General features: G+C 40.3%; 1 pseudogene; it reads left to right on the top strand.

The window, feature by feature from the left end:
* The first annotated feature begins 23,421 nt into the window (after positions 1-23,421).
* LOC110211483 (nitric oxide synthase-interacting protein pseudogene) lies at positions 23,422-24,276 on the top strand (annotated as a pseudogene).
* Positions 24,277-26,663: the final 2,387 nt, after the last annotated feature.

Below are 26,663 nucleotides of genomic sequence, written 5' to 3'. Positions count from 1 at the left end.
GAAACCTCAGAAACCTTCAAAGACTGAAGCCAGAGCAGCAAGAGGGGGTGTTTGAGGGCACTGGGGTTATTCCTTGCCCTTAAAGTTCTACTACACAGGTAGATGTCTGAGCCATAGACCAGCCTTCTTGTGAGTTTCAGGAGGTTCAGCAACTTGCTGAAGATCAGTCAATCCATCCAAGAACCTCTTATTTCTTTGCTGCTCTAGCCATGACCCTGTTTTCCTGCACCCTGAGACCTGCTGTGATGGAAAACCAAACGTTAAGAGCACTTTTCTGGGTAAGGAAATTGAACTGCCAATGTGTAAATTATGCTGCAATCACACAGCATTCTGTGAATAAGAGGAATGCCCTCCTCAGGCTCCACAGAGATGCTTCCCGTTGTTGCTGTCACAAAATTACAGTTCCCCATGTCTCTTGCACTGTCTCCCGGAAAAGCCCACTGGGTCTTCCTCCTGTGTTTATAAGCTTAGCTCTTTAAATATGCATATATGGTTCCCATTGCCGGAAAGAGAGCTGCATAGTAACACTGCATGATGTGCTCTTCCCGTTCAAATGTTGCGGGGCACTTGTGTTGGTAAGCCCTGGCGTCTACCTACAAGCTGTGCTTACTGGAGTGAGACTTTAATTTGCTACAGCATGCCAGAGTATTAATAGACAATTATTTATTGCAAATCTGAACCATTTATACTGTTTACTGGCTGACACAATGTAAAATTTTGATCCAAATGTTAATGTGTCCATGACATTGCATAATTCTGTTCCATGCCAAGGTTCTTTCTCTTCTAAATGAATCGAATTTGCAGTACAAGGAAATGGTATTTTTAATGGATGAATGATTTACAGCCTCCAACTTATAAGGCAGTTATTTGTGTAACTAAGGGAAAATTGGCTAATTGCAATAACACAGAAAATTAGAAAAATTTAGGATTACACTAGGAACAAACTCAGAGGGAGAAAATGAAAATAATTTGTAAAGTCCTAAAGGGTAACTAAATAAATCTTACTTTAGTTTTACAGAGCAATTGTATTTTGGAGGGGGGGGACAGGTACCTTTGAGGTCAAACAGACTTATAAATATTCAATTGAGTAGAACATAGATAAAAATTACCTCTTCATAAAGAACCACATGTTTAGGGAAAAGCATTTCCAATTCTCCAAATGTTTACTGAAATTGCTTATACAAATGTTTTCAGCAATTGGGAGAAAACAAAAAGGCTTTATCGTTATGTTACGTTCTTGAAAAGACATCATTTTAGCACAGCTACCTTCTATTTGATGAGCACATAACAGCTATGGTAAGGAAGAAGAATTTTCTAATGGAAATCTTCGTGATTTTTCAAAAACAAAACAAAACAAAACAAAACCTGATCAGCAGAGAAACCATGGTCTTTGTCTTCCAAAGTCCTTCTTTCCTCTTAGGCTGTTTGTATCCATTCCTATCAGTCTGCTACCCTTGCCCACACAGAGATCATTAAGATAAGAAGGGCTACAATGCAGTTCTAATTAATCTCTGAGAACCACACTCCAGTGATATTCAGAATTTGTTTCAAGCTCCCAGACACAAGGATTTTCAAAGTTAAGATGGTTCCAATATCTTAGTCCATTGGGCAGACATGTTTGGAGGCTCCAACAGTCTGTGTACATCCAAAGGCCAAGCAATGATAAGGGATGTTTGACCTTACAGGAGAATCGGGAGAATGACAGTGAAAGCGTTGTTGGTTTCCTTCTGGACACCATATAAAATGTCTCTTCTCTTCCTAAGACCCCATTTCTTCCTAAGCTTTAAGCTTTCATAACACTGCTTCTCTCATTCATTCTTTCAACAAGTATTTATTGAATCTATCTTCCAGGCCTGACACTGTGCTAAAGAGCATGGGGAGTATGAGGATAAACAAAGTGTGATGCCTGTCCTCAAGGGATCTGTAGTCTAATAAAGGAGACAAAACAATAATAATAACAAACAACAACAAAAATACAAGGAAGAAGCTAAGAAAAGAAAAACAAAATTAAATGGGATTGCAGAGGAGAGAGAATTTGTTTCTGTATATGTATGGATATAGTCTTTAATTGGACAATATAATAGTTAATCTCTCAGGTCAACTCTATTGTACTTTAGAATAGTTTCCATAATTCAGTATATCGTGATAGTCTTCTAGATGGTATTTGAATTCTAAATTAGAAGAAGAGTCCTATATAGCTATATACCTGCCTTCCTAACTATAAGAATGCTGTTTTGACCCTTGAAAAATACCTTTTGGGGCCATCATCTTTGAGTGCTTTGAAAAGCTGATTCATTTTTCCATTCTTCAATCAGGAGGCAACCCCTTTGTGCTCTTTCCAAAGAGTTCCATTTAAGATCATGAAGAATTTGAAAGAAATAAAAAGTTCTCCATAAATATGATAATTTTAGGTATTTGGATATTGGCATTGAATCAGAACTTTAGCATGAATACAGTTTCTCAAGTTAGGTTCAAAGACATTTATTCATTTCCATCTTTTCCCAATGCATAATATAACCCAGTCAGTCTACCATATGGGTATTTTTAAACAAAAGTCATGGGAACTGTTGCACCTTTAAATCTAATATTATATCAAGGTCTTGTAGGAAAAAATAATAGCTAGCATTTATGTAGTGCTTTAAGGTTTACAAGGTGTTTATAAATATTATCTCATTTGATCCTCACAACAACCCTGGAAGAGGGTTATTATTATTCCCACTTCACAGATGAAAAAACTGTAGCAGACAGAGGTTAAGTAACTTACCCAGGGTCACACAGCTAGTAAATGGCCAAGGCTGGATTTGAATTCAGGTCTTCTTAATTCCAGGTCCAGAGCTCAATCCACTGAGCCACCTAGCAGTGTCAGGAAAAAGAGTGAGCATTCATTCATTTATTTAGATTTTTAAACACTTTATCTATGTTTTTTGTCATTTCCAAATATAGGCTCCCCAACCAATTATCCTACCTTTGTTATAAAACTTGAAGCAAAACCACTTAAACAGTGACGACTGATAGTGAATGCAGTATTCTGTATCCAATATCTTTTACCTCTCTATCAAAATATGATCTTTGAACATATCTACTAATATCTAAAAATGATAGTATCTATTATCATTACCTAGGACCTGCATTAGTCATTGTAATTGCTGAGTTCAATTTCCTTTTGAATGAACATTTATTTTAGTATTATTCTTATTCAACTCAATTCCTATGCCATATTCTTTTCTGGTTCTCACTGAGATTGTCATTCTTGACTCTGGATCATCTAATTGGTCTCCCTGTGTCAAGTCTCTCTCTTCTGTAGTCCATCCTTCACACAACTGCCAAAGTGATTTTGCCTAAAGTGCAAATCTTACATCTCACCTTATTTGATAGGGATGTCCTTATTCAATAAACTCCCATGGTTACCTTGCCTCCAAGCTGGAATCTATGCTTTTGTTTTGGCACATAAAGTCATCCCCAGCCTACCTGTCCAGCCTTATCATACATTATTCCATTTTCCACATTCAATGGTCCAGCCAAACAGGCCTTTTTACTGTTTGTCACACATTAAACTCCATGACTTTAAGTTGTTTGTCCCACATGTGTGGAACATATACTCCCTCCTCACCTCTTAGAATCTCTTATTTCTTTCAAAACTCAGCTCAAGTGTCACCCTATACATGAAGGTTTTCCTGATCCCTCAAGTGGCTAATGCTCTAACCCTCACCCCAGAATTACTTTGTGCTTCGTGTATGCATTTTGTTTGTACTTAGATAGGAACATGTTGGCTCCCTTAATAGAATATGAGATCCTTGAGAATAAAGATGGTTTCAATTATATGTTTGTATCTGTAGTGACTGGCACAGTGCCTGTTACATAGCTGGTGTTTAATAAATATTTGCTGATTCATTGGATGGCTCCCTCCATCATTTTAAATGGCAAGTCTGTGATCATACTGGTTCACCAAAACTTAAAGGAATATCAGAATAGACCTGAAGTCCCTATGTAAGTGAATGGAAACTTCATTTCTCTAAGACTTCTGAAAACAAAGAATCATATACTTGAAGTCATCTAATTTCATAGCTGGAAGGGTGATCTTAAAGGTTTCACAGTCCATCCCTCTCATTTTACAGATGAGAAAATTGTGACCAAGAGAGGCAAAGAGATTTATTTACCCAAGGTCACACAATTGGTGCTGGAGCCAAGATTAGACTCTGGATCTCCTGACTCCCAAGTCCAGCTACTCCTGTTGTGTGACATCATAACATGTTGCTTTCAAGGACTGGAATGTGGAATATACTAAGAAAAGGGGCAGGGGGTCAGGGAAGATCTTTCTTTGATCACCCATATGATGAACTAGAGGATCTAATAAATGGGGAAGAGAGGTAACTCTTTATAGATGGCTTGCTAACATCAAAATTTTACAGTTTGACTTACACCAGTGAGATAAGATTGAAAAAAAATCATTTTTACATGCATTAAGTGCATTTATTTTATTTTCACATCCCATTTAAGAGGAGGAGATATAAAACTAGATATACAGGTTAAGAACTAGCCTCTGGTACCTTAACAATAGAAGAATTCCTTGGGAGCCATGAAAGAATATGACACTAGTGAATATCAAGAAGAATTCTGATCTTTATATTATTGTTTCTAAACCAGAACATTTTACTTATTATTCATAATACATGTTGAAAGCAGACACCAAAATGGCTCTTTTGGAGCCTTTATGGGATCGCCCGCTAATGCACATTAACGCCAGTACACATTCTGTATTACAGATTCATAAAATGCATTTGCATAATATTGAAATTATAATCCCAAATGTGTAGTAAAAATCTTTATGAAAAATTGTTACTGCTCATGTACTATACAGTGGCTAATTTTTAATCTTCACTATCTCAGCTGCAAGGAAGGGTGGTGTGTTCTCTAGATACAAATCTCAGGAGAAGAAGCCTAGAATCTTATTTCTTCCTTTCCTCTTTCCCCTCCCCCATTCCCAGCCCCTCTTTTTAAAGGATATTTTAGGCTGTAAAAAAATGTATCAACAATGGTAATTCACTTTCATGCTCTGAGACCTTTGAAATCACAGAAAAACCCAGGTCCAGACATTTTCCCACTTTAAACCCCTTTATCAACAAAGGAGTAGAGGAAAGGAAATCATGAGAGAAGGCCTTTTCCTGAGGAGTTGAGTCATGCTACATGAATGAGTATAGGGAATCTAGAAGTGGCTGAAGTTTTATCACTGGGATGAGCCAACAAACATCTTGATGGAGAATTGAACTGCAGTACACAATCTGAAATCAGAGGCAATGTGTTAAAGTGAAACAAAAATCAGTTTTGGATGCTGAGGCAAATCATACTTCTATTACTGCTTGTGTGACCTTGGACAAATCAATTAATCTGGGCCTCGGTTTCCTCATTTGTAAGAGGGCTGGGGTAGTTGACCTCTAAGGTACTGTATAGCTCTAAATCTATAGTCCTGTGATTCGACTAATTTCTCCATTGGCTCCATTACTTTATTTCCACCTTTGTCTGTAAATGGCTCTGGAAGGAGTTTTCCCAATACATGTTTCCATACAAGGTTTTCCTTATTGTGCTTCATGTATGTGGAACGCGGTACTAACCAGCAGAGTCATAGTTTGTGCCAACGCCTACCTTGTGTAGAAGGAGAATTAATAAATCAGCAAGCATGTACATTAATCACCTACTATGTGCTGGGTTAGGCACGTAGGTACTTGAAGATACAAATACCAAATACAAAACAAATAAATAATGGGTGAATGAATGAATAAAATGCATAAATAAATGAGTTACTGAATAAATACATGAATGAATGAATATAAATAATACCTACCATCAAGGTGCTTATATTCTATCTATCAGATCAATGCCTCCCATTGTATCCACTGGTCTTCTCAGAGGCATCTGGCATCCTTTCATTCTTCTCTTCCAAAAGTACTGAGCAAACCTTTACCATTTGTATAACTTCAATTAAAAGAAACAAAGAACTCCCCCTGGTATCAATGTATTGTTGGATTAAAGTTGGGGGAAGGTAAGCCCTGTCCCTTGCCATAATATGCATTTTTGAGGCTGACATTATGCAAAATTGCAAAGAAGACAAAGGCTTTATTTCATTTCTTGCCCCCCTTATCAAGAACTCTGCCCCCTGAAGTTGGCCTTTGCCCATGTTGCCTTATGCCATCTAGGCCTACTCTGTCCATGCATTTTTCTGTGTCCATTACACAGCTAGAGTAGGCAAGAGTGCAATGGCTCTGTTGTTTCAAGGTCACCAGAGGGCTGAGAGCAGCACTACAAAATCACAGCTGTGCCCTACCCTGGAGCAGCAGGAACACAAAGTCAGAGAACATTGACCTCTTCTTTGGCTCAGGGCCCACCATCTCTTATGGAAAAGGTAGGAAAGGGAGAACCATGTGAGGAAAATGGCACAAAAAAAAAAAAGTCTTCCAAAGATCATCTAGTCTAGTGTTTCCTAAGCTCAATGGGCCACAGAATCCTTTGGGACTAGAAACATATTGGTGGAATCCATAAATGCAGGCATCCATGGTCAAAGCAGTGGGCCACTTGGCATAGTCAGGCTGTATTAGCTAGGACTAAAGTTACAGTTACATAAAGGATACGAATTTATGAAACAAAATGAGAAGGTAAAGTTCTAAGTTACATCAGCTCTCTTATTTTTCTCTTACCCCCATCAGTTTATCTTTTACATTCTAGCAGTTGGAGCAAGATCATATGCCTGGGAATATAGAAGTGAGGCAGAAAAGGTTGGTGATGGGTAAGGGAAGAAGATGGTTTTTGTTTTTTGTTTTTCCCTCCCAAGCTCTTCCTTTTTCTCTCAGATACCTTTGAACTTGAAGTAGGAGTCTGAGTTAAAGTCGACAAGGGAAGAGAGGTCTGGCACAGTCCTGTTTAGATCAGAGGGCCTTTCTCTTAACTTGGGAAGAAAGGAAACCCCTTACAGATGATTCACTAACATCACAAATTTCTCACGGAATCCCAATTTACACTGTGTACAATATCAGGGTGCCATAAAGCTGACTTAGTTCATTGTTCCCCAACCAATATTTCTGGAAATTTCAGCAAATCACAAAGATGCTCTTAGATTGATTGTGACATGGTGGGTTTCTTCATTCTTCTTAGCAGTTTCAGCAAGACAGTCAAAATACAATAATGGAGAGAGGAAGAATAATGGTTGGATGTATGTGTGAGAAGGTTTCAAAGCTGGAGTGACAATATAAAGGAATAAACTGATGCCTGGCTCTTTGGATCACTGGGCAACTTAACAGTACACACACACACACACACACACACACACACACACGCATGCATGTATAAGTATATATGTGTATATGTATATGTATGTGTATCATATCTATCTATATGTCTCTTTATCTACAGGTACAGATACGGATAGATATGAATATATGGAGTTAGACACTTATACTGGTGCCTAGCCCTGCATGGATTGAAAAAAGTTGAGAAACACTCCCCAAGGCCATTCTTCCCCAAATACTGCACTGGAAACTAAGACAGGGTCTCAGCTGTAGTCCCAGCAATCTCCAGGAGGCAGATTCCAACCCTTCTTTAGTAAACCTTTCAACTTTCTCACAGCCTTTACAGTCAGGAAGTTTTTCCTTATGTCTGATATAAATCTTTCCTGCATACATACCCTTATGAAAAATGTGTTCTAACATTTCACCACTGCAAAAGAAGTTCATCTAAGAATCTCCAGCCAGGACAGTATAATACCATAATTTCATGGCTAGAGTATGCATCCTTATTTTATAGCACACATGCCCTAAATCATTTTAAAAGCTTTTATTACCACACATAATATACATACTGCTAGTATATGTCCCTTGGCTTCACCTAGAATTTAGCTGTAGAGAGAAGTACATATGTATATGCATATGTGTTTGTATATATCTGTGTATACATGCATGTGTGCTTGGGTGTATATATGCATTCATGTATATATACACATATATAAATATAAATGTCCAAGAAAACACTTGGAGGTTTTCAAATTTTCACCCTCTTGAAAACATTTGCTCTAAGCATAGAATTCTATTTCCTGATTAGATGCTAAACTCAGTAAAGCCTTCTGAACTTCACTCCTCATACCATGTTTGATGGAACAAGACATTGTCTCTGAAAACTGGGATTCTTGTAGGTCATTCCTAAGTATGTCTTTCTTCTGTTGTCTAGAAACAATAGTTATTTTAGGAACATTTGGCATCCCAAAAATCTCAGCATTGTGCAAATTAAAACATCTGCTTACACTTTGACACCCTCATCCTTCAAAGGTTAGTTGAATTTGTGGTTGCTTTGTTCAACAACACTTCTCTTAGAGCACAAGGATGCACATTTAATTATCGGGAAGATATGTTTGACAGAGCCGTGGGGGAAAAAAATTACCCTTCATATTCAGACCAGCATTAACATTTTTATAGAATGAGATTGCTCAGGAGCTAAAGAAGGGGGGAAAAGCTTCGAGAAAAATAAATATGAATCTATTTGGTCACTGGACACCTCCAACTGATTTACAAGACATCAGCCAAAGACTCTTTGTAAAGGCTGCTGAGAACTCATCAGTTTGTCTGATCACAGACTGGCATTTTTGATTTCTGCTGAGGTTAAAAACAGCAAAGTAAACTCTGCTTACAACAATAAATAACCGAAGGAGTTATTCTTTTCATTCAAACAGGCTTTAGATCAAGGCAGACAGCTACAACCAGGTGCATTTAGCTACATTTGTCATTGCCAGTGAATGCAAAACATGTAAAGAATCCACATGAAAAGGATCCCTTTCCAGGCTCTTTTCCCCCCCTTAAATATTCATTTTTTTCACATGGGAAACATAGAGCTTCGGATTCATCTTCTGGGTATTCGTTTGAAGATACTGTCCTGGACATTACTGCTGATTGTCATGCTGAAAGGCAACCGAAACCATTGAAAGCAAAGATTTCTTTAGAAGGCCAGGGCTTTTTTTCCTCCCCTGTTTGTTTATTTATTTATGCAGATCACTAGAGCCAGGTAGCAGATCAATTATGGATGGCCATGGAAATCTCTGTATCTCAGGCCAAAGATTTGTACTCTTGCAGACCATGCAGAGATTACACCTTTGAAGAGCCAGTGGTAGCAGGTGAGGCGACCTCATCCCTCATCCCACCCGAATGCCCCTCCTAGTGTAGTCACAGCATCTTCTGATGTCGTGTCAGTAGCCAAAAGACTTCCATCTTTGACCTGGGAGGAAGCATCAGCTAAAGGGGGATGCATAGGAAATATAATTACAGAAGTTTGGTGAAGAAGTAGCCGCCAGCTGAAAACCAGTTCCATTTTAGATGTGTGCAGCAGGGTAGGTTACATTTGCAAAACATACAAAGTTCTCTGTTAAATTTTCTCATGTAGCTAGATGTGAATGAAAGAGAAAGTGAGGAGGAAAAAGAAGGAAAGGGGGAAGGAGATAAGGGGAAAGAGAGAGAGAATTTGCAAAGATATGTCATATCTAATTTGTGGCCCAGTTGAGGTGGAGGGGTACCCATTAGGGACTGGATCCAGACAAGCTGAGTGGTACAAGATTTATATTCCTTATCCTAAGTAAAAAATTCTGAAATCTCAGTTTTAAGATCTTGTAAATTTCCACAAAGAATAACTTAACAGTTTAAAGAAAACAATAGCGAACAAATGTCAGGTTGATGAGGGACAGAGGTAAAGCTGGGCTCGAGATGAGTGATGAAGCTCATAACGATGTGTGTAGCTTTATATATTAAGCCATATCACAGCAGTACTTTTCCAGATGTGATACAATACATTTATTTTTTTGTACTCCTCTGAACTGAAATAATACAAATGAGATACTAAAAAAAGGATATCATTCTTTGCAGAAGTAGGAGAAGAATTTAGAAGCCCTATTCTACAAGTTAACAGCTGTGCCTCCACATTGGCAGGGCCCAATTGTTCCTAGGCTGTCAGGCAGCAAACCAGCAGCCTATGTTGGGTCGGGACGGTGCTACTGCTGCTGTACGTGCAAATTCTGCATGTGTATAGTTAAGGGCTACTTTATTTCAGTCAAAAATAAATAGCTGGCAGTAAGAAGTCTGTCTCCACTGAAAGCATGTTGTAGGACTGAATATAGCCACTGCAGTCATGCAATAAAATGAGATGAGCTTAAAACTACCAGATGGTACCCTGTACAGTGCCTGGAATAAAGTGGAGAATTAGGGTGCCCTAAGGTGTGCACGGGGAAGGCAATTACATGAAATAAATGGGCCTCAGGCCTAGATGATGCTCAAGTATGCTACACAGGAGACAGATAGTACATCTGGTGAACAGATTTTATCACACACTGGAAAGCTATAAAGCATGCCGTTGAATTTCGGATCTTCAGTCTCACAATGACGTTTTACCTGTGTTGGTATTTGGTGCTGTTTATTTTAAAAGGTGCTGTAATCTCAATGATGTGTTTTAAAAGCCTCCTTCACATTGTTTTCTGCTATGTCCTGTTTTGGCGGACAGATTAACACGATGAGATGCTGCATCTCCTGAACAAAAGCATCAACTATCTGAGCTGCACTCTTAGATCACGTTTTTATTTCATTTATCTCATTGCTGATGTGATTTTAGTAATATGATTATGTTTGTCAGCACTACATGTTTGGGAAAATGCCAATATATTTTTTAATGCTAGTTCCCACAGCTCTATTTCACTGTCTTCCCCTTCCCTTTAAAAAAAAATGTTTCAAGGGGAAAAAATGTTCAGGAGTGGAAGCTTGTATACAAAATCTAGCATGGAGAGAGAATGAGGTTTGATTCACCAATGAAAACCTGCTTTCTGATGGGCAATAATATGATCCTTTCTATTGTTTAAAAAAAAAACCATGGGACCATAACATTCATTATTGTTTTAAGAGTTACCATAATAAAATCCTTTCAGTACTTAAAGATAGTTTTAGTGTCCCTCCTAGGATATTCATTCTAGCTTTGATAATTGGGTAATTGTGTCCCCTCCCCCACCAATAAATATTTTCACCCAATTAAGTTTAAAGCTATAATAAATTTTAAAGAATTATGAGCTAAAAATTCATACCCTAGAACCAGAATGAAGTATGAATATTTATCTGAAGCCCACCAAGCAATATAGTTTGTCTAGATACACACAAGTATATATCCCCTGCATCTTTCTTACTCCCTGAAGCTGTGGCTGAGGCTGAGGCTGAGGCTGCAGCTGCGGCTGCGGCTGCTGTCCCTGCTATTGCCATGACTGCTGACATTTTTGCTACCTAGCTAAGACTGTTTGAAGGAGTGGTGCCTGCCCAGTGCTAGAAGCAGATGAAAGTCACCACATCCCTCTGGCTTCTGGGGCTGCTCTTTGCAGAGTTAATCATTCTTTATGAGTATCATTTCTTGCCCCTTGCTCTGTAGGGATACTTTTGTGAAGAGTAAGCCAGGACCCCTCAGATTGCCACAGTTCTGTGGAATGCCTTAGGCTATTGTTTTCCACTGTCTTTGCTTTAAGTCAGGCTTTCTCGTACTGTTTCTTATGTCCCTCCAAGAAGGCTCAGAAGATGACAGAATCTTAGAGCTAGAACATTCCTTAGAGCTTTTCTAGTCTACTCATGCCCCTCATTTTACAAATGAGGAAACCATTCTAGCAAGGATTTACCCAAGATCACAAAGTAAGTAACACAACTGAGATTTGAACCTAGGTCTTTTTTTTTTGTTGAAAATTTAATTAATTTTTAATTTTCAGCATTCATTTTTCTAAGATTTTTAGTTCTAAATTTTCTCTTCCTTCCTCCTCTCCCCCTTCCCCAAGACATCATGCAATCTGATATAAGCTATACATGTACAATCATCTTAAATGTATTTCCACATTAGTTATGTTGTAAAGAATCAGAACCAAAGGGAAAAACCACAAGAGAGAAAGAGAGAGAGAGAGAGAGAGAGAGAGAGAGAGAGAGAGAGAGAGAGAGAGAGAGAGAAATGGTATGTTTGGATCTGCTTTCAGACTCCATAGTTCTTTCTCTGGATGTGGATAGCATTTTCCATCATGAGGCTTTTGGAATTGTCTTGGATCATTTCACTGCTGAAAAGATCTAAGTCTATCAAAGTCGGTCATCACACAATGTTTCTGTGTCCAATGTTTTCCTGTGAAGCCAGGTCTTTCTTCTAACTCCAAATCCAGTGTGAACTCTTACTGAATTTCATCCATATGGACTACTAGTTGTTCCCTAAATTTGCCATTCCATTGCCTGTTGTCAGGCATGCCCACAATTAATAACTCATGCTTGGAATGGACTCCCTTCTCATTTCTTCCTCTTAGAATCCTTATATTCTTCAAGGTTCTATTCAGGTGCCATCTTCTCTGAGAAGTCTACCATAGTTCTATCTTCCTAACCCATAGCTGTTAATACTCTCTCCCTTTTTAAGTTATCTTGTATTTACTTCTTTGCATTTATATTCCTCAAAGTAAATACACACCCTGAGGACAGAGACTATTGGGTTTTTTGTTCTTGTATCCTAGTGTGCAGCAGAGTGCTTTAACATAGTAAGCATTTGTTGAATTGAACTGAATTGCTTCTCTGCTCCTTACCTATATTTCTTGTATGCCTCCCTATCTTTGTCACCAGCCTGCTCTGATCCTGATTACTCCCATTTCCTGGATGAGCCTGGTACTGATTTTAATAGTCTGCTTCTTAAAAGAGAAAAAGTAAACCAAGACATTAAAATATGAAGTACATTATCAAAGCATGTATAAAAAGATAGTAAGCCACAAAAGAAATTCCAGAAGCTTAGAGTTCAACTTCCAGTTTGTTAAGACTTAGTAACTCTCCTGTTCTCTCAGAAATTAACAATAATAATGATAATAATAAATATTTAACATTTATATTGTGCTCACTATGTACCAGGCACTGTTCTAAGCACTTTATAATTATTATCTCCTTTGATCCTCATAAGAAATCTTGGAGCTGAGTGCCATTATTGTTTCCATTTTACAGATGAGGAAACTGAGGCAAACAAAGGTTAAGTGAATTGCCGAGAACTGCCAGAAAGTGTCAGATGCCAAATTTGAACTCAGGTCTTCCTGACTCCAGATCTGTCCAGCTAGTAATTGTAAATTTCAGGAGAACTCAAAATCCAAACTTTCCACAGAATTTAGAATGGAGGTCCACAACTTTAGTCCTGAAATCTTCTAGTGGGGTCAAAAAATGCCTGGTGGGAATGACATTTCATTAAAGGGTAAAGAAAAGAAAGTGGGAAAAGATGAATGAGGAAAGTTAAGGGAATGGCTGAGAAGAAATAAAAGGGAGAGAGAAAGAAAGGAGGTACATTGAATGGGTCCTGGTAGCAAAGCACCAACAATAACAATGGTACCTGTGTGGTAAGTTGCTTAGCTTAGATTTGGGGTTGTCTTTAAGTGAAGCTGAGATGATCCTAGAATCAGAAATGTAAGGGTAGAAGGGACCTTAAAGCCTATCTAGTCTAATGCTCTCATTTTATGGATGAGGAAACTGAGGTCCAGAGATATTAAGTGATTTGCCTTAGGTTACACAGGCAGTAAGTATCTTAACTGGAATTTGAACCATGGTCCTTTGACTCCTTGATCTAGTATATATTCTATTTCCTCATGCTGCTTACCAGTTTGCTACTTCTCCTTTCCCCTTACTCTAACATTTTACACACTTTGACCCATGTCCCCTTCCTGCCCTTTTCACAATGCCTTACACATACATGACTCTCCTTCACACACATGGCCATCCAATCAAATTGGACTTCTTGCTATTCTTCCCAACATGGCACTCTCTATACCTCCAGGACATCCTCAGGCCTGAAATGTACTACCTCATCATCTTCATCTCTTAGATTCCCTCATTCCCTTCAAAATACATCTCAATTGTCACCTTCTACTGGAAGTTTTCCCTGATGCACCCAGATGTTAGAACATCCCATCCCTCCCCCTAAAAAAACCGTGTGTTCATTTCATATATATTCTGTATATGCAAATATATATACGGGTTATTTCCATTAATAGAATGTAAACTTCTTGAGACCGGGGACTGTTTCATTTTTCTTGTTGTAACCCCAGTGCTGGAGAAGCAAGATGATATAGTAGATAGAAAGCTAGCCTAAGAGCCAGAAGGACCTGGGTTCAATTATCACCTTTGATACATACTGGCAGAGAGAGACCTTGAGTGATCACTTAACCTCTAATGCTGTGGGCAGCTCTGTAAGACTACAACATTGCCTTTGTCCCATAATTTTAGTGACAAATGAAGATCAAGTAAATGGGGAAAAATGGCAGTTGAAATTATAGTGTCATGCACATACTTATTCAAAGGTATGCAATTGCCACTGATTTTACTCACTCCCTGAGCTCTAGGTCCATTCTATTTCTCCTTGAGAAGGCTATTGGGAATTTATCAATCTGCCATTCAGATATACATAATCTTATCTAGAATTCTCATCATCGTTCCCATGTACTGGCATCAGTTCAGGAAAAAGGTACTAGAATCCAGATTCCCACATACACAATCTTTCTTAATTCAGGGCTCAGGATAGAATTAGGATGCTAGCTTCTACTTTTTCCATAGTGCTCACTGTTCCCAGAGGCAGAATCACCAGTGCGCCTCCAAGCTTCCCAAATCTCTATTAGGTGTATTTCCCCATTTCTATATTCACCTGATCCTTCTCCAGACCTATTCCAGCCTCTCCAGATTCACTCCTCCAGACTCTGCACCTACTCACAGACCAGGAGATAATTAGTAGTTGTGAGCAATGTTACTACTGCCTCCTAGGCACAGCTGGTTGACTTCTGCAGGCCACATTTTTAAACTCTAACCCATTGACTCATACACATAGCTAACTAGAAGTGACCTTAGCATTCCCCTATCTCAATCTTCTCATTTTTGAGATAGTTGTGGTGAGCTGACCAAAGTCATACAGGTAGTGAGTGGAAGATCAAGGACTAGAATACAAGTATCTCTCATTTGAATCCTTTTTCTCCTATAACATGTACAGAACTGATTAGGATTACGACAATAACAACTCATGGTTTTTTCATTCCCCAAAGCTAACATAATCAGACCTCATTTAATTGGAATTTGGGGAATAAATTATTGAAGGAAGGAATCAGTTTAGCCAATCCAAGGCAAGGAGTAAGAATTTAAGACAAGGTACCACAACGTACCATCACCTTAGCTGTCTGTACATAGCTTTACATGCAGTTGGTGTAGTTCAATTGTTTTTCAGTAGTGTCCAACTCTTCATGACCCCATTTGGGGTTTTCTTGGCAGAGATACTGGAGTGAAGAAACAATCTCTTGCATGGTATTATGTGAATTTCTTCAAGTTTTATTTTAAATTATGTTTCACTTAGCAGGCAGCTAATTGCTGGCTATTTCAGCTATGAAGTTATGAAACATTTGCCCCAAGGTAAGGATGAGTGGAAGGAAGGAGTAAGACCAGGTCTAGGTGAATTTCCAGGATAGAAGTTCAGGCAGAAAGGGTGGTGGGTGGAAGAATAGAAACATGAAGGGGCAGATTTCATGGCTACATATAGGGGGAGAGTAAGAGAGACAAGGAAGCAGGGGGCTATCCAGCTTATTGTGCTAGATAGAATGTGTATAACTGCCTTCTCTTGTGACTGAGTTTAGAGATGTATGCTGGGTACAGATTGGTTCTTTGCGGAAGAAGGTTGAAATGGGCGAGAGGCAAAGAAGTTATACTGAGGACATTGTAGGATATTTACAGCTCTGACTGGGCAACCTTCAGGATGCTGAGAAGAAAGAGAACCTTGGGAAAGGAGGGTATCTAAATGGTGAAGCAGGGAAGAATTTTGTAGATAGGCCTCCTTTTCCTGCTAATACCATACTGATTACTATATATGTTTATACAGAGTACTGTATGGTTATCAACACTATCTCATTTGGCCCTTTCTACAACCTAGTGAGATAGGTGGTGCATTAATTATTTTTCTCTCCATTTTATGGATGAGGAAATGAGGGCCTTGAGAGTTAGAGTGACTTACCCAAGGTCACACACCTAGTCAGTGGCCAAACTGGGAATAGAATTTGTGTTTTGTTTTGTTTCGTTTTTCTGAGTTTGGTACTCTTTTCACTACAGCAGATTACTGTCTTTCATTGAAGACAATTCTCCATGGGAAAAGACCCTTCGGGCTATATGAGATAGTGATAGTGGAGACAGAGCTGCAAATGGCATTTAGGAGTGTTGTCACACTTGGGGTCCCCAGATCTTAGTTGGTTGGAAGGCACCTTCTTTAAAGATGGTACATTTTTATGTGTCATAACTATTTCTGAGGCCCCATTGGTATATAGTTCTTATATACAGCCCTAAATGACCAAATCATTAGGAACTGAAATAATCACATGGTGACTTGTGTGGGAGTCCTAAGTCTGATCTATAATTCAGATGTTTGTAAAGGCTGGGGAGAAGTCAGATGTCATTATAAAATATGGCATCAATTATATGAGGATGTGTGTTAAGAAGGTCTTGGAGGCACATGTATGTTTCTAGCGTGAGATGTATGTGCCTTTCTAGGTACATCTACATTTGCAGGGCCAATTTCAGTTATCTAGGACATCTAAGAGGCTGATCTCTGAGATACTGAATATTCCATTTGAGAGATATCCAATGTCCAGAGGTCTAGAGTCTCAGTGTATGGATTAGCGATGATGACAAATAACTAAGGATCTCACTTCCAGCAGGTATGGAGGAAAGGAAGAAATCTGCAGTAACCTGCACAGGTTATCTTCTGTTTCTGTTTTTGTTTCTGTCATAGCTGAGTGACAGTTATCTGAACTCAAAATTCAGACTGTTTTTTTTTCCATACCATAGGAGGTAAAGAAGTTCAATGAGTGTTTTTCTATGTTCCAAGTCATCAGAAAGAATAAAATGTCCCTTAAGACAAAAACAAAAACAAAAACAGGAGAAAGACTTCCATATAAAAACAAAGAAGATTAAGGATCTGATGAGGGAAAGGAGAATGCTGACCTGTATGAAAAAGTTGAAGGGTGGAATAATGTGATGAGGAAGAAAAATGGAAATTGGACCACTGAACACTAGTTATAAGTAACAAATTTTATTTGTGCTCTAAACTTAAACATCAAATAAACAAACATTTCCATACACATTGTAAGACAGAAGGAGATTGTATTAAAAATTGAAAGTCTATTTTATGCAGAATTTGCTTCTCTGTTAAAGAATATAATAAATTCAGCTTGTAATTGTCAATGCTGTCCTGCTTCTCAGTGATTGCTTTGGGCCTAAGGCTCTTCCCAAGAAGGAAGAGTTGTTCCCCCTGTGGCAGAAGCAGTTGCTTGCTCTCCAAAGAATGATGATAGAGACCAACAGGTGACTGTGATTAGAGATCAATTAGTAGGTATCCGAGGAAGAGGAAGCAAGTACAGACGGTTGGTGATTCCTTGCTGAGTGGTCACTAAGGCATCTCTTTGTTAACCTAATAACAATAGATGTCTATTGTCTGTCCTTTCGGGCAATGGATAGTTAGAGGTTGATTCTCAAGGTAAGCAGAGATATAGTAAGAGAGAACCTAGTTGCCCTTCATGAATCCAAGTCATTTGACTCACATGAAATATATTCTAGGGGAAGGGCTGGCACGCAGACTAAATCCAGTCTGCCACCTGTTTTAGTACAGCCTGTGAGCTAAAAATGTTTCTTACATTTTAAAATAAAGTTGGTGGGCCAGATCTGACCCTTTGGCCATAGTCTGCCGAGTCCTGTTAACTGAAAGAAATCAATTCATGCAATTGCTGAGCCACTTTCAATGCTCTCTAAAAGACTGTGGTGAATAGAAGGGATACCACAGAACTGGAGGAGTCTGAAAACTAGAGGCCAGCGAACTTGACTTTGATTTCTCAAAACATTCTAATCTTCATTATCCAAGAAATGGTTCATGTCCCTGCAGAAAAATAAGTTGTGATCATGAAGAACCCTCATGTTTTCATCAAGGTCATGCTGGACAAACTTCATTTCCTTTTTTTACAGTGCCATCAAATTGGTAGATTAGAGGAATATAGTTTATACAGATATTAGCAAGTAAAGCAGTCAGTAAAGTCTCTCATTTAATTCCTGAAAAAAAGAGAGAGATGTGGGCTAGATAATAATAGAGTTAGGTGAACTCTCAAGTGGTTAAATGGTCCAAAGAGTTGTACCAATGATTAGTCATCAAGGGATTTATGTTAGCTTGTAAAGAGGTCTCTAGTGGAATGCTTCTGGACTCTACGCTTGGCTCTGCTCTCTTTAACATTTTTGTCTATGACTTGGATAAAATTAGAGATGGCACACAAAACAAATTGGCTGGTGAGAGGACATTGGCAAGTTCAGTAAACACAATGGACGATGATATCAGGATACAGCAATATCTTGACAGTTTAGAATATTTGTCCAGACCTAATAATAGATGAAATTTAATAGGGATGATATCCTACTTATATTTGGGTTAAAACACTTAACTTCACAAGTACAAAACTGTAGATCCATGATTAGAGAGCAGCCTATTAGGATGGGGAGATGTGGAGACAGCGAGAACCCATATAAATAAAAATTAGGTAAAATTGATGACAATAAATATGTAGTAGGTCTCTGAGCAGTATCTACACACTCTAATTTGAAAGGAAGTGGATTGGTACAGAAGAGCTTCAGACATTAGAGGCTCTGCTAGAGTAACCAGGGAATTAGTTCATGGCACACGTTAGTTTATCCACAAGGGTAATAGAGTAGCTGATCTATCAAATCGGACAACTAACAGGTGTACAATGTGGGAGCAGTCAAGCCAGACTCTATACATGTTTCTATACCAATGCTACAACCTTAGTAATAAGATGTGCAAATTGGGATGCTATAACCAATGCAGACCCTGATCCAGATGACTTTTAGAGGCAGTTAAGTGGTATAAGAACAGTAGACTTGGAGTCTGGATAGACCAGTGTTCAAATCTCATCTGTGACATTGACTAGCCAAGTCATTTAACTTTACTTAGTTGGAATTTCCTCAGCTGTAAATTGAGGAAAATAATACCTATTTTCACAAGGTTGTTGTGAGGTTCAACTGAGATTATATATATGTAGTGCTGTGTAAACCTGTGTCATATAAATGCTTGTCAGATCTTAGAATACAGTTTAAGAAGAGGGAGGAGCCTTAAAGATTGTCTTGTCCAATCACAACATTTTATAGATGAGGAAACAAAAGCCAAATGAGAAGAAGTAATTTAGAATCACAGATTTAGAGTTGGAAGGGACCTTAGGGTGCATATAATCCAAAGCCCTCATTTTAGACATAAGTAAACAGAGGGCACAGAGTGATTGGATGAATTGCCCAAAGTCAGACAATGTGAAGTAACTGACCTGGGATTTAAGACAAAGTCATCTGATTCCAAAACGAGCATTTTCCCCACTATTATCACACTGTCCTCTCTAGAAATACAAAAGAATATAAGAAAGAATATAAGCAAAAGCATAATGTGCTTCCAGGCTAAAAACTTCATGGAAGGATGCAGGGATATGAGGAACATGATAAAGTTGGGAATATTTGTTTATTTTTGTTTTTTAATTGCTAGACTAGAAATTGCAAAGCTAGGTGGTTCAGTGGAGAAAGATCAGGGCCGGGAGTCAGGAAGACTCATCTCCCTGTGTTAAAATTCAACCTCAGGCACTTACCAGCTATGTGAACTGGGCAAGTCACTTAACCATGTTTGCCTCAGCTTCCTCATCTATAAAATGAGCTAGAGAAGGAAATGGCAAACCACTCCAGCATCTTTGCCAAGAAAACCCCCAATGGGGTCATAAAGAGTCAGACACAGTTGAAAATGACTTGATAACAACAAAAGACTAGAACTCAAAAGATCCAGGTTCTAATCTAGGTCATTCTCTAGAAATTCACTTAATCTCATCAACTATAAAATGAGGAGGCGTGTGTTCCAGATAAGGTCTCTTCCAACCAAGAGAATTCTAGGAAACCCCTACCGCTGAAAGCTGTATAACTACATATCCCTATTCTCACATTTTCATCACACCAAGTGCTTCTACTTCCTCATCACTTACTCTCTACCTTGTTACTACAATCTGACTTTCGCCCCTTTTATGCTACTCCATGCTTAAAAGTCCCCCTGAGTTTCTAATTAACCAAATCCAATGATCTTTTTGTAGCACGGTAGGATCAGGACTTAATCTCCCAAACCACACCTACACTGCACCGTCAAATGACCAGAGTTTGGCTGCTGTGTCCCCTCAGGGCCGTAGGCTCACTCTGAGTGTTTGCAAATGGTGTGTTTTCCTAAAACTATAACTCAGGAGCCCCTATCAGCATGTTTCCTTAAATGGTTATCAGTGATGTCAATTTGTCAGAAAGGCTCAAACAGCTTTTAGTAAAGGGTATTTAATAAGGCTGTTTGAGTTGGTACAAAATATCCCCCCAAAAGTCTGTGACACACTATTTAACTACAGAGTTCAGGGAAAGTAGGCTCAAGCTTAGAGAGAATGTAGTAAAGAGATTACTTGAAGTCCTCTTCTCTGCTATGTGAGGCATTCACGAAATTGCCTGTAGGCATTGTATAATGTCTGTGCTGGGCTCCTTGCAGAGGCATGAAGCCACCTTTTGTCAGTGTGCCTAGGTTTGTCTTCAGCTCCTGATGTGGACACTGCTACCAGTTGCTGTTGCTTTGGGGACACTGCAAAAAGTCCAAATCCTTAGACCTTCCAAAGTTCATAATGTCCTTCTCTGGCCAAAAAAGGTACAGAAGTGACCCTCTGAGGTTTAGCTGAGGTTTAGGTGCTCTGCTCCCAGCCCCACCTCCACAAGCACTTCCTTCTCTAGATCTTGGCTGGAGGCTTCTACCACTCAGCTGCTAGATACTAGAATCCCCTTATTCCAAACTGATCTTCTATTTTATACAAAATTCACATGGCACAACCAAGTTTCTCAACAAATCTGAACAGAATTCCTGTTAAAAGGTCACTCTACTTCATCCAATGGATTTCAGGGACTTCTATATTGATGCAGACTATTTAGACTTAGTCTAAAGCCTTTGATTGATTGATATGGTAGCCTTGTTCACACAGAGTTTGCACCTCTGACTGACTGATTTCACCTGACAAAAGTATTAGGCTGTAGTCTCTTGTCACTTGCTTTACATGAAATGGGGATAATTGATCAGTTGATTCAATCAATTCTCACCTTGCACTTTTCTCAGACTTCAGAACATCAATGACTTCTCTGAAGCAGTTGACACTGCTGATCACCTCTTCCTTCTTGAAAATCTCTTTCCTTTGGCTTCCATGGTGTCTCACAATCTTGACCCTCTGGTCTATGCCTTTCTGCTTCCTTACCAACTGATCTCTAAGATCTTTTAGATAGAAAACATATAATCCTTTGATCCTATGTTCTTATGAGTTTTTTTTCCTCCTGCCCTTTTAAGTATAGGCATTCCCCAAGGTCCAATCTTTGGATTCTCTCTTTCTTTTGTCTTCCTTTAGAGAGATTGTCATTTTCATGGTTTCAAAGATCACTTAAATGTGGATGACTTCCTAGGAAGACAGGTGGTGCAATGGATAGTGTGCTGGGCCTGGAGTCAGGAAGACCTGGATTAAAACATGGCCTGAGACATTTACCAGCTGTATGACCTAGAACAAGTCACTTAATCTCTGTCTTCATCAGTTTCCTCAACTGTAAAAGTGGGCTAATAATAGTACCTACTTCCTAGCATTGTTGTGAGATTCAGAGGAGATACCTGCAAAGTGCTTAGCATGGTGCCCAGCACCATGGTGCTGGTGCTATATAAACGCTAGCTATTATTATTATTATTGTTATTATTATTGATGATGATAAAAATTCTTCACCCTTGATCTATCTCCTAAGCTCTAGTCCACACTTCCAACAACCCACTGGTCATCATTCATGTGAGTGTCCAATCATTATTAATAACCTCCAAATTGAACTATGTCCAGGTAAACTCCAGGTAATAAGCCTTATCTCCCAGGGTGCATTCCATCCCTGAGGGAAAAGGAATGGGGAAGAGAAGGTTAAGAAATTAGGTTATTCATAGGATTTTGCAGGCTGGGGAACTTAATGATTCACACAGAGAAGCAAAAAGAGTTTGAAGTCCTAGATAGTGAATTTTAAATAGAGCTATGATTCAGTATTGTCTATGTATAAATCTTCTGGGGTTTCAACATGAAGTACACATTTGAGCCAACAGACAGCAATGGCTCTTTAAGATCAGTAATAGTCTATCATGGCAGGGAGAATTTATGGATTTACAGTCCTCAGATAATCTGGATCTTGTGCAAGCATGATAAAAGTCCTCTGAAATTTTTCTTCAAATAAATTAGTGCTTAGCTAGCTGTGTTTCTTAAATTGAGTGACTCAGCCATTGTTAGCTTGCTGTTTGAAAATACCCAAGGGCCCTAGTCCACATTTTGTAGTAACACTGTGCAGAATTTCTGCTGGAAGAACAAAGCTGTTGGCGGTTTGTAGGAAACCACTAGCTTCTATTTTTGTTTAGCACACTGGTAACTTAAGCAGTGTGCTTCTGAGTATAATATGTTTATGGAAGACTTTTCTCAGGTCAAGTCTCCAGTGCCAAATGGGTGGAGAGAACAAAATATTTATGCTTAAAAAAAAAATCTGGAGCATAGGTTAGAATTTTGGGGAACATGGCAGATTGCTAGGTTATCAACTAAACCAATTTGGAGGCAAGCTATTGTGAAAACGTAAACTAGGCTGGAAAGAGCTACTAAAAGTAGTGACTCCAAAATCCTAGAAAGAGGCTGGTGACTTTCTTAGGTATGTCACTGTTCTTAATGATTAGGAATCAAACATATACTTCAAGAAGTGAGACCAGATCTAAGCCTGGGCAATTCAACAAGGTTTAAAAATGAAGAATTGGCAGCTAGGTGGCACAGTGGACAGAGCGCCGGACTGGGGGTCTGGAAGATTCATAGTCCCGAGTTCAAATGTGACCTCGGACACTAGCTATGTGACCCTGGGCAAGTCACTTAACCACGTTTGCCTCAGTTTCCTCATTTGTAAAAAGAACTGGAGAAGGAAATGGCAAACCACTCCAGTATCTTTGCCCTGAAAACCCCAAATGGGGTCATTAAGAATCGGAAATGACCGAAAAGATTCAACAGCAACAAAAGCAAATGGAGAATTTTGGCTGGGCTGCCAGGGTGGAGGGAGACGGGAGGGGCAAAGAAGTCACGTGGCGGATGCTCGGGGGCGGAGCACTGGAAGTGGGAGGCCCGTCGGAGGAGCGGGGCGTGGTGGCGCCTCCCGGGCCTCACTTGCGTTTCGACCTTAACAGGGGTTTAGTGTCGTTTGACTGTGGTTAGAGGAGCTTCACTGAGGGATCCGGTGCGTGCTTGGAGATCCCGGGCCGAAGATGACCTGCCACGGGAAGAACTGCACCGCCGGCGCCGTGTACACCTATCACGAGAAGAAAAAAGACACCGCGGCCTCGGGCTATGGAACTCAGAACGTGCGCCTGAGCCGGGACGCCATCAAGGACTTTGACTGCTGCTGCATGTCGCTGCAACCCTGCCGTGACCCCCGACGGCTTCCTGTACTAGCGGGCCGCCATCCTGGAGTACATCGTGCACCGGAAGCGGGAGATCGCCCGGCAGGCCAAGGCTTACGAGAAGCAGCGCGGGACCCAGCAGGAGGAGCGGCGGGAACTGGGCCTCGCGGCCGCCCAGGACCGGCTCCGGCGCTTCCTGGAGAAGGAGGCCGCCATCGTCAGCCGGCTCCTCGACCCTTTCACCCCACGAGCGGGGGCCAGCCCGTCGCCCGGGGCCGAGGACGGACACCGGGAGAAGGCGAAGAAGCTGCCCAGTTTCTCGATCCCCTCCATGGCCCCCGAGGCCAAGGCCGCCAAGCTGGAGAAGCCATCGCAGGTCGTCAGGTGCCCAATGTCCGGGAAGCCTTTGCGCCTGTCCGACCTCCGTAGGTCCGCTTCACGCCCGCGGACGGCCCCGCGGATAGGGTGGGGCTGATCACGCGGGGGGGAGCGCTACGTGTTCGCGGTCACCCGGGATGGCATGACCAACTCCACGCCGTGCTGCGGCCCTCGGGGGCCGTGGTGATCGTGAAGTGCATGGAGCGGCTGGTCCGCAGGGACATGGTGGACCCCGTGAGCGGCACTCCGGACGTCATCGTGCTCCAGAGGGGCGGCACTGGCTTCGCAGCTTCGGGGGTGCAGCTGGAGGCCAAGAGGGCTCTCCCAGTAATGCAGGCCTGAAGGGGCCCGTGGGGGCCGATTCTGGACAGAGCAAATGGATAATCAATGTATTGGCCTCTGAATAAAAAAAAATGGAGACCGATGTTTGGGATTTTGATTGTAGGGGTGGGTCAAATATCTCCATTGACTGAATCCTGGCTTTTGGGAATATTTCATCAGGTCAGGTTGTTGAGGTCTGAATTGTGTGCTAGAATTCAGGACCATAAAATGAAACAGAACTAAAAAAAAGCTTCCATCTTCTGCCCCTCACGGGAGCTACTGCATTTCCACAGCTGGATCTAGAAACTCATTACCCAGGAATTCTTGCTATTTACCAGGCAATGGTGGTTCGAGATGGGCAAGAGATTCTGTTGCTGCTTCTCCATGGCCATCTGAAGGACTAAGGGGGACAGAGGCATTCTTGGGAAGCTGTGCCAATGGAGGGTCTTGACTACCCTGGGACCAAAGCCTTTTCGGGTCTCTGTGCTCATCTCTCTGATGTGCTCTAAACCCTGTCTGCCCTTTTTAATATGCTTAAGTCTCAGTGTGCAGCACAAATCTACCGTAGCCTGAGCCAGCTAAATTATCCCAGACCTCAGTCAATCGATGAAAATGATTGTAACTCTCCAGAAGGTGAAATCAGATCTCTAAACAAAGTCTTCCTACTTAGACCATTAGCATAGTGTTTTATAGTATGATAGAAACAGTTCTGATTGTAGAGTTATTCTTGGACCTATGATACAAATATTGGCAGTTTTCCTTCCTCCCTGTGTGACCTGGGGCAAGTCAATCACTGGGTGCCTTCCTTTCTTCAGTCGTCAAGGGGTATATGGGGTGGGGGTGGGGGTTGAGGAAGTGGTGGAGATTGGGCTAGATGACCTCTGAGGTCCCTTTGTAGCTCTAAATCATCGATCCCAATTAAATGTGGAAGCTAGGTAACTTCTATCTTATACATTCTACAAAGTTTTATGAATGGATTGTGAGAAATATCTTTTAGGTAACAAGTGACCAGTATTATCTGGAGTAGACAACTCTTCAAAAAAAATGTACAGAAAGCAAGGACTTGAGAGGTAGAAGGAAATTTGAATTTGTCTAGTCCAAAATCCTTATTTTATAGATGAAGTAACTTGGGCGCAGAGGAGGTGACCTAGCTAAGGTCACAGAGCAAGTTTACAGTAGTTTAGGCTTTAAAACCGAAAGAAATTTTAGAAATTATTTAGTCTGTATCCTACATTTTATAGATGAGGGTGCAGAAACACAGAGATTAAGCAACTTATTTAAAAAAATGGCAGAGCTAGGGTCTGAACTAATGCCATTGGACATGCTTTTTTTAATTATGTCATGCTGCTTCTCCAGACCCCTAAATACTGTGATGCAAACACATTCTTCCATGAAGCCTTTGAAGACAGGAAACTTTGGCCAACTCTCAAATCGGACACTGAGAATGTTAGATTTGATAAAGCTGCACATAATGGGATCATCTTTAAAGAGCTAGGTGGCATAGTGCATGGAGAGCCAGACTTGGAGACAAGAAGAGCTGAGTTCAGATCTGCCTCAGATCCTGGATAAGTCACTAGTACCTGACTCCCAGGGAAGCTGAGGATGGAATGAGATAATGTATAAAGTATTTTGCAAACTTTTAAAGTGCTGTATAAATGCTGTTATTGTTTGTCAAGGAAATTGGCTATTGATCATCTGTGTAACATCAATATAATAGAGAAGATGGAAGGAATCATTGTCTTCTTTGGCTGTAATATGATTCATGAGGACTGAGCCAAGAGTGTGGAGATCAGGACAGGCACAGCTATTGAGCCAAAGAGTTCGTAGTCATGGCTGATACTATCAGCAAGCCATCCTACAACCCTACCTCGTATGGTGGTCAGGCAGGGCTAGGGTTAAACTGTGTTAGCCAAATGAGGGTAGGAAATAGGAAGGTGGGATTCGTGACAGAGGGGAAGAGAGTCATTTGGTCAATAAACATTAAGTGCCATGCATTATGCTAAGTACTATTCAAGAATTGTTCATATCACTTTCCTGGTTTTGAACTGAAATGATTTTTAACCAATTAATATGGGGGGAGGGGAGATCCAAGTTTTTTTCACTTTCTTTTTCCTCATTCTAAGCCCAGTCTTTGTGAAGGACAGAACTGACAGTGAGACATTCTCCTTAATCTTGGGCAGGACCTCACCCAACTGGGAGAGCCTAGTTCTGATTTTAGGGTAAAGACCATCTTATCTAGGTAGAATTAAACTTGTTGACTCTTAAGTGCTTAAGTGGATTCCTCTGTGTATATTGCTGGGGGCAGAATGATTTTAACTGTACTCAGACTATAATCGAAGTCTTGTTCCCGCCTCTCATAATCTCTCATTGTTAACCAATCAGAGTTAATTTCCACCTGCTGGGCACAC

Source organism: Phascolarctos cinereus, unplaced genomic scaffold, assembly GCF_003287225.1.
Source record: "Phascolarctos cinereus isolate Bilbo 61053 unplaced genomic scaffold, phaCin_HiC Scaffold_726;HRSCAF=1367, whole genome shotgun sequence".
NCBI lineage: Eukaryota > Metazoa > Chordata > Mammalia > Diprotodontia > Phascolarctidae > Phascolarctos > Phascolarctos cinereus.
Note: the sequence above shows the minus strand (reverse complement) of the source record. Positions and strands in the feature narration are given on the sequence as shown.